Source organism: Lepus europaeus, unplaced genomic scaffold (assembly GCF_033115175.1).
Source record: "Lepus europaeus isolate LE1 unplaced genomic scaffold, mLepTim1.pri SCAFFOLD_29, whole genome shotgun sequence".
Classification (NCBI taxonomy): domain Eukaryota; kingdom Metazoa; phylum Chordata; class Mammalia; order Lagomorpha; family Leporidae; genus Lepus; species Lepus europaeus.
In genome coordinates this window covers 1,368,099-1,379,543 of record NW_026909167.1, presented here as the reverse complement: position 1 = coordinate 1,379,543, position 11,445 = coordinate 1,368,099, and the positions used below count along the sequence as shown (strand labels likewise).

General features: G+C 45.2%; 1 pseudogene; it reads left to right on the top strand.

Annotated features, from left to right (window-relative positions):
• The first annotated feature begins 1,046 nt into the window (after positions 1-1,046).
• LOC133754794 (calcium release-activated calcium channel protein 1-like) lies at positions 1,047-1,952 on the top strand (annotated as a pseudogene).
• The last annotated feature ends 9,493 nt before the right edge of the window (positions 1,953-11,445 follow it).

The window sequence follows — 11,445 nt, the reverse complement described above, 5'->3', positions numbered from 1 at the left end:
AATAGTGTCTAATGCCTGACATGTGAAGATCATTTGTTGAATGAACAAACTGAACTATTTACTAAATGTTAATGAAGGAGCTCATGTATAATCAGTCCGTTTATAAAATAAAGCCTAGACGACTATGAAATGTTTATATTGTATATAAAATATATATGAATTTGCAATCTGCCTTTGAACTCGGTCATAAGCATCAGCATCCTGGTCTCCTTAATTTGTTGTGGGCAGTAAGAAGACTTCTGTCTGCTCTGTTTAAAGATCCCCATGGTTCTCAATGTTCAGAGAGCTTTTTTACTGGTGACCTTCCATGTCCACCTGGTTTCTCTTTGTACCAAGCCTGGACTTGAGGATTGTGATTGTGGCTATGGATCCCAGCTCAAAACTCAAAATGTACCCACTGAAATATTTTCTGATTTCCTTTTTGATTTTCTCTTCAAGCCAATGGCTGTTTGACACAGTGTAGATTGACATCCACATATGTGTGACTTTTCCCATTTTTCTGGAATTGATTTTTATTTTTATTCTATTAGAGTTATGAAAGACAATGATATGAATCCAATTTTCTAAAAATTGTTGATGCATATTTTCTGAATTAACTGATGATCCCACCTGGAGAATTTTTGACAGCTGTTAAGAACACATGTTCTGCTGCTGTCAGGTAGAATGCTCTCTGTGTAACTGTTAGGAAAAGTTGATTTACAATGTTGTTCAAATCTACCACTCTTGAAAGTGAAGTATTGATGTGCTACGTTTGTTCTATTGCTGTTTATCCCTTCAGAGTTCTCAACATTTGCTTATATTTTCTAGTGTTCTGAGGTTGGGTATACATGTTGTTCAACCTGGAAAAGTACACAGAGGAACACTCAAGAATATCAATAATAATATGGGAACAAAATAAGGAATTCAAAAAACACATAGAACAATGAAGAAGAATCAATAAATTTTCAAGATGTAGAAAATGGTGAATAAGGGCCGGGCCCTCGTGGGGGGCGGGGGCCACTGCCTTCCAGGCTCCCGAGCCCGCCCACGCCTTTGCAGCGTGCTCCATGCATCCGGAGCCCGCCTGCCCCAGAGCAGCAACAATCCCGAGCTTCCCCTCAGCAGCGGCAGTACCACTAGCGGCAGCTGCTGGAACTGCCGCAGTGGGGATGGGGAGTCCCCAGGGTCCGCACTGCCGCCGCTGCCAGCAGTCAGCTACCCGGACTTGATCAGCCAGGGTTACTCCGAGGTGATGAGCCTCAACGAACACTCGATGCAGGCGCTGTCCTGGCATAAGCTCTACTTGAGCAGTGCCAAGCTCAAAGCCTCCAGCCGGACCTCGGCTCTGCTGTCTGGCTTAGCCATGGTGGCCATGGTGGAGGTGCAGCTGGACACTGAGCACGACTATCCACCGGGGCTGCTCATCACCTTCAGTGCCTGCACCACGGTGCTGGTGGCCGTGCACCTGTTTGCACTCATGATCAGCACCTGCATCCTGCCCAACATCGAGGCTGTCAGCAACGTCGACAACCTCAACTCCGTCAAGGAGTCGCTCCACGAGCGCATGCATCGCCACATCGAGCTGGCCTGGGCCTTCTCCACCGTCATCGGCACTCTGCTTTTCCTGGCCGAGGTCGTGCTGCTCTGCTGGGTCAAGTTCTTGCCCCTCAAGAAGCAGCCGGGGGCAGCTAAGCCCTACCAGCAAGCCCCCAGCTGGTGGTGCGGCCTCCAACAACAGCAGCGAGAGTGGCATCACCCTGGGCCAGGCAGCAGCCATTGCATCCACCACCATCATGGTGCCCTTTGGCCTGGTCTTCATCGTCTTTGCTGTCCACTTTTACCACTCACTGGTCAGCCACAAGACAGACTGACAGTTCCAGGAGCTCAGTGAGCTGGCTGAGCTTGCCCACTTGCAGGACCAGATGGACCACAGAGGGGACCACTCCCTGATGCCCGGCAGCCACTATGCCTAAGCCCTTGTGGTCCAGAGCCCTTCCCCATGACATTGTCCTGCCAAAGCCTCAAGGACAGCCTGTGCAGGGAGCTGGGCTTCATCGAGGGGCAGAGTGCGGAGGGAAGAGGCTTTTTGTAAAGGAGATTACTGCACTTTGAAACTTTCCTCCAAGTCAGAGTAAGCACTTCCTGTTCTTGCAGCTCCAGGTCAACCTCCTGGTTAGGAGGTGGTGGGGGCCCGGGTGGGGACAGACACCCTCTTTGTCCCTTCTCCTCCCCCATGCCAGTGCCTCCTGGATGCTTCCTGTCCTTTCCGTCTTGACTTCCCTCCCTGTTGTGCAGTGAGCGTGTGCAAGTGTGGACACATAAATATACTCACAAGGGAAAAAAGAAATGGTGAATTAAAAAAAAAACAAATAGAAAACTTCTACTCCAAAGAAACACAATAGAAAAAAAACATTTTGTTATGTAGAAATGGGATTGGACTTGCATGATCCTCAAACTCTGATGCTTTTTCCTGGCAAAAATCCATGTCTTCTACTGAGAGCATCATCCAATGATTTCTTCAGGGAGTGATCCATCCCACCTGTCAGTGCAAGTGGTAAGTGAGGTTAGAACTAGCTCCTGCTGCAGGAGCAAGGGTCATGCTTGTTCTTCCTGCTGTGGCATTGTTGGTGCATGAGGAATTGGGGCTCAGGTGTGCACATTTTATGAGGGAATGCACAGGCCCCAGGATTTAGCCCTGGCTGTGGACACACTGTCTCTCTGTTCAGCACAAGGCACACCTGCTTCCACTTAGTGTAAGATGCCCAGGGGTGACCAAATTATGTCTCCCTCAAACACAGCCAGGAGGGAGGAAACCCAGGCCACACCCACCTTGAACATGGCTTCTGCACTCTGTCATCAGTGTCTTCAGTGAGAGAGGATGGCATCTGATTCCTATTTCAAAAAAAAATGACATAGCAACTCGGCAAAATGGAATCAGGAATGTTATTGTTATGAAAATGGTCAAATATAAGATACTGTACAAAATTAGTAAGTATTAACTGCACTTCTGAGAAAACATAACATATTAACTTTTATGAGATGTGTATTTGGCTACTTCTTTTCACATCAACTTTTTTTTTAAAGATCTGTGTTGTTTATTTGAAAGGCAGAGTTAGAGAAAGACAGGTAGAGACAGAGATCTTCATCTGCTGGTTCACTCCCCAAATGTCCACAATGGGCTGAACTGAGCCAATCTGAATCCAGGAGCCATGAGTTTCTTCCAGGTCCCCCATGTGGGTGCAGGGGCCCAAGTATTTGGACCATCTTCCTCTGCTTTCCCAGGCATATTAGCAGAGAGTTGGATGGGAAGTGGAGCCCCCAGGACTTGAACCAGCACCCTTGTTGGATGCTGACATTACAGGCCAGGGCTTTAACCTGTTGTGCCACAGGTCTAGCCCCTATTTGACCACTTTTAAAATGTACTGTAATTGTAGTCCTGACAAAAAAAAATATAGCTGATGAATTTTATCATCTTAAGCATTTCTAAGGTATGGATGAGTAGTGTTGAATATATGCACATTGCTGTGGGCCCAATATTCAGAACTGTTTTTCCTTATGACACTGAAACTCTCTACACATTGAATGAACGTTTTTACAATTCCACCACCACCAACTCCCAGTAACTGCCATTCTTCTTGCCATTGCTCAGGCTACAGAGTCTTTAGGAGGTATGGTGATATTTCAGGGTCACATAACTGAGAGGGTAGAGGGAACCCTCTTGGAACTCAGATTGCCTCTGCAAAGCTGGGTCCTGATTGTACCCAGGCACTCCCTGGGGTTTTCAGATTGGGCTATGTGGCATACATGTGTGTGATTATGGACATGGCCTGAGGCAGATGGAGGATGAGACTTTGGAGAGGTCTTTTCTGCTGAGGAATCCCATGAAAGTGGATGCCAAAAAAAATGAAATCAATTTCTTGATGAAAGTCTACAATAGAACCTCGAACTCAGGGTGTCTAAGCTTTCTTTGCTGAAGCCCCACTGGGAAAAGCCATCTGTTCTGCTGCTCTGTCCTGACTTTCCAGGGGCCCAGCCTCAAGAAACCCTGGATGTGAATACTTTATAACTGAGATATTGGCTCAGCTCTTGCTATTGATACCTCGGGCATTTGGGCAGGAAGGATCCCATGGTGACATGGGTTGTCCCTAAGAAGGAAACTCTAGGCAAGGTCACCACTCTGATCCCACTTGAGCATTGCAACACTACTTCCCCTTTTGTGGGTATTTTTGGGAGCCTCATGTAGGCTGTCCTATCCCATCTAGGAACAATTTATTGGAAGAGTTAAAATCTGGGTCAGCCTGTTAGGTCTACACTCTAGGTCATGGCAGGCAGAATGGGAAGAGAAATGTTGTGCTGGCACTCATCTTTTATGTGAATCCTAAGCTAGAGAAATGTTCAGACAGAAATCTGTGCTTGACCTTGTTAACAGAAAGTTACCTGGAACAGAAATTATTGATAGCCAGATGGGGTTATGATACCTCCAGACCTGGCTTTAGAACCACTGCAGGAAGTTGAAAATGTACTTAACAGAGTCATACACTTCTCCCTGGGTGATGGGCAATTTCACCACATTGACAATGAAGCCCAATGCTGATTCACCTTGAGTGCAAGTGGAGAGGGATCTTCATAACCATGGCCTGGTAATGGCCAATACAACCTCCTGCTCCTGTTCTTTAAAAACAAACAAACAAAAAACCCCCAGGTGCATAATCTGATGAAGATATAAAGATTTTCAGCTACATGTACAGTGTCGGTGGTAATGTAAAATGATGCAACCACCACAGAAAATGGTAGAATGTTCTTCATTACATTGAAAATAAAATTTTATATGATCTGATAATCTCAGTTCTGATTATATATCTAAAGGTATTGAAAGTTCAATATAAATAAAGTATTAGCACTGTTTGCCACAGCATAATTCACTGTAGCCAAGGCTTGTAGTGTGGCCTGCACTCACAGTGGAAAGTTATCCAGGCACAGAGAAAAGAAAATCCTGTGACATGGATGAACAGTAAGGTTATTTTTCTAAGTGAAATTAACCACAAACATCAGTCTCCAAGGACAAATACTGTAAGATTCCAACATATGAAGTATTTAAAGTAGTCAGAGAGGCCAGTGCTGTAGTGCAGTGGTTTAAAGCCCCACCTGCAGTGTTGGCAATGTCATATGGGTGCCTCTTCGAATCCTGGCTACTCTACTTCTGACCCAGTTCTCTGTTATGGCCTGGGAAAGTAGTAGAAGATGGCCCAAGTCCTTGGGCCCCTGCACCTGTGTGGGAGATCTGGAAGAACCTTGTGGCTCCTGGCTTCAGACTGGCTCAGCTCTGGTCATTGTGGTCATTTGGGGAGTGAACCAGTGGATGGAAGATCACTCTCTGGCTCTACCTATCTCTGTAACTCTGTCTTTCAATTAAGTAAATCTTTTTTAAAAAAGTAGAATATGGGAGGCCAGTGCTGTGGCTCAGTGGGTTAACGCCCTGGCCTGAAGTGCCAGCATCCCATTCAGGTGCCAGTTCTAGTCCCGGCTGCTCCTCTTTTTTTTTTTTTTTGATAGGCAGAGTGGACAGTGAGAGAGAGAGAGAGACAGAGAGAAAGGTCTTCCTTTTTTCTGTTGGTTCATCCCCCAGTGGCCACTGCGGCCAGTGTGCTGTGGCCGGCGCACCACACCAATCCAAAGCCAGGAGCCAGGTGCTTCTCCTGGTCTCCCATGTGGCTGCAGGGACCAAGCACTTGGGCCATCCTCCACTGCACTCTAGGGACACAGCAGAGAGCAGGACTGGAAGAGGAGCAACCGGGGACAGAATCTGGTGCTCTGACCGGGACTAGAATCCAGTGTGCCAGTGCCACAGGCAGAGGATTAGCCTATTGAGCCATGGTGCCAGCCATCAGCTGCTCCTCTTTTGATGCAGTTCTCTGCTATGGCCTGGGAAAGCAGTAGAAGATGGCACAAGTCCTTGTGCCCCTGCACCCATGTGGGAGGCCTGGAGGAAGCTCCTGGCTTTTGGCTTTGAACTGGCGCAGTCCTGGTCATTGCAACCAATTGGGGGGTGAACCCTCAGATGGAAGAACTCTCTCTCTCTGCCTCTCTTCTCTCTGTGTAACTCTGACTTTCAAATAAAATAAATAAATCTTTAAAAAAATAGAATACAAGAAGCATAAATTAGAAGGGTAGTTATGAATGGTAGGAAGGGTATGGTATTCAGTAGAAATAGAATTTTTAGATGAAAAAAATCTTAGAAATCTTTTTGTTGTTGTTGTTGCTGCTAAGTGAAATGGACACTATGAGAGACAATGACAGGATCAGCCCTTGTCTAGACTGTTGAGGAACAACTTACTATTTTATTCCTTTTAGTATTTTTGTTGTTGTGGTTGTTGTTGTTGTTGCTCTGTTTGTTCTACATAAGACCACTGGTTGAACTCTGTAATCAATGCACAATCATTCTTAGGCATTTAAAATTAACAGAAAAGTGATCTATGTTAAACATAGGAGTGGGAATAAGAGAAGGAGGAGATATATAGGTTGGCACATGCTCACTCAGACTTACCTCCAATGGTGGAACTAGAAATGTGCCAGGGGATTTCAAATCAATCTTACCAAGGAGGCAGGTACCAATGCCAGCGCACTTGGTAAAGTGATAAGTATAAATACACAACCGATCAAAAAGATAGGGTATGTGTCAAAGAGATTTCACAAATAAGATCAGTGTAAGCAAACAATGAAGGATAGAATTAAAAGGGAGAGAATGATCCTGCAGGGGAAGCAGGACACACAGCAGACTCATAGAATGGCAAATGCCCAAAACAGCACTCCTGCCTCAGAATCAACCCTTGGGACATTCAGATCTGGCTAAAAGGTCCATGAGAGTCTCACAGGCATGGAAAGCCATGACAGAGTGGCAAAAAACAATCTAAATGAAAGACCCTGGTGAACAAGACCCCAGCAGAAGGAACAGGCCATCAAGGAGAGAGGCGCCTTTCTCTGAAGGGAGGAAGGAACCTCCACTGTGACACGGCCTTGAATAAACAAGTTCAGAGTCGGTGAACTCAAGGAACTTTCATAGCCTAGACAGCTCATAGCAAGAGTCTCGGGTGATTGATGACGTCATAAATAAGAGTGCCAATTGTTAAATCAACAACGGGAGTCACTGGGTACATGCTCCCCACATAGGATCTCTGTCCTTAATGTGTTTTACTATGAAACTTAAAAACACTACTAGTTGAACAATACCCTATACCTTGTGCGGTTGTGTGAATGCAGCCTGTTGAAATCCTTGCTTAGTATATATACTAAGTTGATCTTCAGTATATGAAGGTAATTGAAAATGAAACTCGATAAAGGGTGGGATGGGAGAGGGAGAGGGGAGGGCCACGGGAGGGAGGGAGGTTGGGGGGGAAGCCACAACAATACAAAAGTTGCACTTTGTAAATTCACATTTATGAAATAAAAAATTAAAAAAAAAAGAAATCTGGTGTGTGTGTATGTAGACACATGTATATGTCACTTACCTTAGAGTGACAGCTGCCCTTGTGAGATACAGTACTCAAGCCCTCTTCTACCTGACCCTGGATAAGCAAAGGGCTCCCCTGTTGGTCTTTGGTCACTCTTCAGGTGCTTGTGAATAGGTCTGGTGGCAGGCTGTTCCCAAATGCATGGAGATTCATGATTAGAGTCATCTAGGAATGTTGGGAAAGACTGCAATGGCATATCTCTTTTCTCTCCCCAGTTTGGTCTCCTTAGTTACCACCATGTATTTAGGTGACAATGCAGGAAGATACACCAGTCTCTGTTGAATTTATGACAATGCAATTGCAATTGAATCCTATGAATGGATCTTCCTTTATAAAAAAAATGGGCAGCCTCCCATCTTGGCCTGAGACTTCTAAATACATCCAACATTAGTTCCAGTTTTATTTTATTTTTTTAAGATTTATTGATTTATTTGGAAGTCAGAGTTACACAGAGAGGAGAGGCAGAGAGAGAGAGGTCTTCCATCTGATGGTTCACCCCTCAATTGGCTGCAATGGCTGGAATTGTGCCGATATGAAGCCAGGAGCCAGGAGCTTTTTCCAGGTCTCCCACGCAGGTACAGGGACCCAAGGACTTGGGCCATCTTCTACTGCTTTCCCAGGCCATAGCAGAGAGCTGGATCACAAGTGGAGCAGCCAGGTCTTGAACTGGCACCCATATGGAATGCCGGTGTTTCAGGCCGGGCATTAACCCCCTATGCCACAGTGCCAGTTGCTCCAATTTTATTTTGGTAGGACTCTTGTCCAGCTATAGCAGGCCAGAGAATAATCAATAATGTCTTTCCGGCTGGTGCCATGGCTCATTAGACTAATCCTCCATCTGCGGCACTGGCACCTCAGGTTCTAGTCTCAGTTGGGGTATCAGATTCTGTCCCAGTTGCTCCTCTTCCAGTCCAGCTCTCTGCTGTGGCCCAGGAGGGCAGTGGAGGATGGCCCAAGTGCTTGACCCCTGCACCTGCATGGGAGACCAGGAGGAAGCACCTGGCTCCTGGCTTCGGATGGGCACAGCGCAGTGGCCGTAGCGGCCATTTGGGGTATGAGCCAACGGAAGGAAGACCTTTCTCTCTGTCTCTCTCACTGTCTATAACTCTCTCTCTCTCTCTCGCTCCCTCACTTTCTAAATCTGTCTGGCAAAAAAATAAAATAAAATAAAATAAAATAAAAAAATAAATAAATTAATAAAATAATATATTTTCCAACATTTACATTAATATTTCTTTCTCCATGAAGGATTTTCCTACAGAGAAGCAACATGAAAGACTTGATTTTTCTCTTCTATTTCATGGAGTTGCTAAGGGAATAATTCTCTCATTAACCATTGGAGTGATTACAGTGAATTTAAGTGAGTGGTGAACACAGGAGATGGAGCTAAGTGAAGGCAGAAGTTCACAGTGCAGTGGGGAGACAGACACTTCTGCAGTGAGCTCAATCAGTGTTAGAGGTACATGGAGAAGTTGAGCAGCATTGAGTGAGGAATAAATGAGAGGGTTGGATAGAAGAGCAAGAGGGAGTTATTCATTTGTGGTCACCATTTTATACTTAAAAATATTTTCTGGGATACATTAGAACATTTGGATAAATTCTTTTTTTCCTCTTTCAACATTTTGTTTATTTATTTTCAGTTTGTATTCAATGCTAATCAATTCCATAAAAAGATGAGTTACTATGAATCAAAGCACAATTACAAAACACATATATAATCCAAAATAGAAGGACAGTATTTAGATATGAAGCAAAGTCATTCACACACACACAGTGGACTCAGATCTGGCCAACCTGGTTGTTCCCAGGCTGGTTTGTAAAGATGGTAAAATGTGACTGTGGAGAATAAGATTTCTGCCAAAGCACTCTTGGAGAAGACATTTTCTTCCTAGTACACAGCGTGTGGCTTCAGGGACTAAGTACAGTTTATGGCCCACTAACAAGAAGAGCATTGAGCCTTGTGGGAATGTTGGCTTCCCAAAGACATGCAGCTGCTTCCCTAGACATGCTTATCTAATATGTCTTCCTAAACATGTTTCAGAGAAACCTTAGAGTTAGATGAGCACATGCATGAGCTGTACAATATATGGTTCTAATCCTTATCAATAAAGAAAACACACCGGTTTAGTCTGGCAGCACTTTTCAGAGGAACAGTTCCCATGTCCTGTCTCTCCTTTCACTTGCACACCCCAACATCTGGTGCCTGAACAAGGACCCTTGGCACAACATGCAAGGGGTGGCTCACCACACCTGGCAAGGGTACAGAAACATTGCTCATCTCTTCAAGATCCTGGTGAGTCATTAAGATGTGGAATTCCCTGTACCCGGTGCAGTGGAAACATAAAGCTGGGCTGCTTTATCTCCTTTAGAAAGAGGGACACTCTTTTTTTTTGGACAGGTAGAGTTATAGACTGTGTGTGTGTGTGTGTGAGAGAGAGAGAGAGAGAGAGAGAGAGAGAGAAATATCTTCCTTCCATTGGTTCACTCCTCAAATGGCCATCACGGCCGGCACTGCACCAATCCATAGCCAGGAGCCAGGTGTTTCTTCTGGGCCTCCCATGTGGGTGCAGGGGCCCAAGCACTTGGGCCATCCTCCACTTCCCTCCTGGGCCACAGCAGAGAGCTGGACTGGAAGAGGAACAACTGGGACTAGAACCCAGTACTCATATGGGATATCAGCACCACAGGTGGAGGATTAGCCAAGTAAGCCACAGTGCTGGCCCCATGAGGGACACTCTTTACCAAAAAGTAATTAGATGCTTGCTGTAAAAAAAATTAATAGTTGCTATCCTTGGTACCCTGATGAAGGCACTTTAAAAGTAACTGATTGTTGGTTGGCACTGTGGTATAATGGGTAAAGCCACCACCTGCAGTGCTGGCATCCCATATGGGCACTGGTTGAAGTCCTGGTTGCTCCACTTCCTATTCAGCTCTCTGCTGTGATCTCTATGGCAGTAAGAAGATGGCCCAAGTCCTTGGGCCTCTGCACCCATGTGGGAGACCTGGAAGAAGTTCCTAGCCTCTGGCTTCAAATCAGCACAGCTCAGGCCATTGTGGCCAACTGGGGAGTGAACCAGTGGATGGAAGACTTTTTTCTCTTTCTCTCACCTCTCCTTCTCTCTGTGTAACTCTGACTTTGAAATAAATAAATAAATCTAAAAAAAGTGAGAGAAAGTTGGTCAAAAATAATATCAGGAGCCTTGAGCTCCTATTCTGTTTTTGCACATGTGATATCTCTGCTGGGATGCCATTAGTAAGGTTACAATTCCCTTGGCCACTGTCCTCAGCCAGGAAGGTCGGTCAATGGGCTTGTCCCCACTGCCTCACAGAGACCTCTGCACTTTCAGCATCTACTGTTGTGGTGGTGATATCTGAGTCCCCTTCAGGTGTGTCAGCAGTGCTAGGTAGGCTTCAGCAAGGCAAGGAGCAAGGGGAATCACCAGGGTTAACTGTTTGCCCTGTAGCTTGATATGAAAATACAGCTCCCTGGCATGAACATCTTCCTTATAATGTTTACAGAGGGCTAAAAGAGGGCTTAATGGAGTACAAGATACAGAGTTCTTAGACAGTGGGCATACTGAAGGGAATTGGAGAAGGATGTGAGATGGTGCCATGGAACTGGAAAATTTTAATTAAAATCTTGGTTACTCCAGCCCAGTATACTGTTTGGGCTCAGGAATAGAAACTGGGCTTCTGTACAAGTCATAGATTAACTAAATAACAATGTCCCTACCAATTTTGAGCAGTTGCTAAGAGAGGGAGTGTATTCAGATCTTGGTCGACAAGTTGCTTATCCTTGAACGAAGGCTTATGTAAAAATTTCTAATATTAATTAAAAGCATGGAAAAAGATTCTTGATGTTAAAGACTATCCACTTTTTTTCTACAGTCCATCAGGGGCTGACTGAGGACTATATGTCCATTGTGGATAGGCTAGAAAAAGCTATTCGACATCAGGT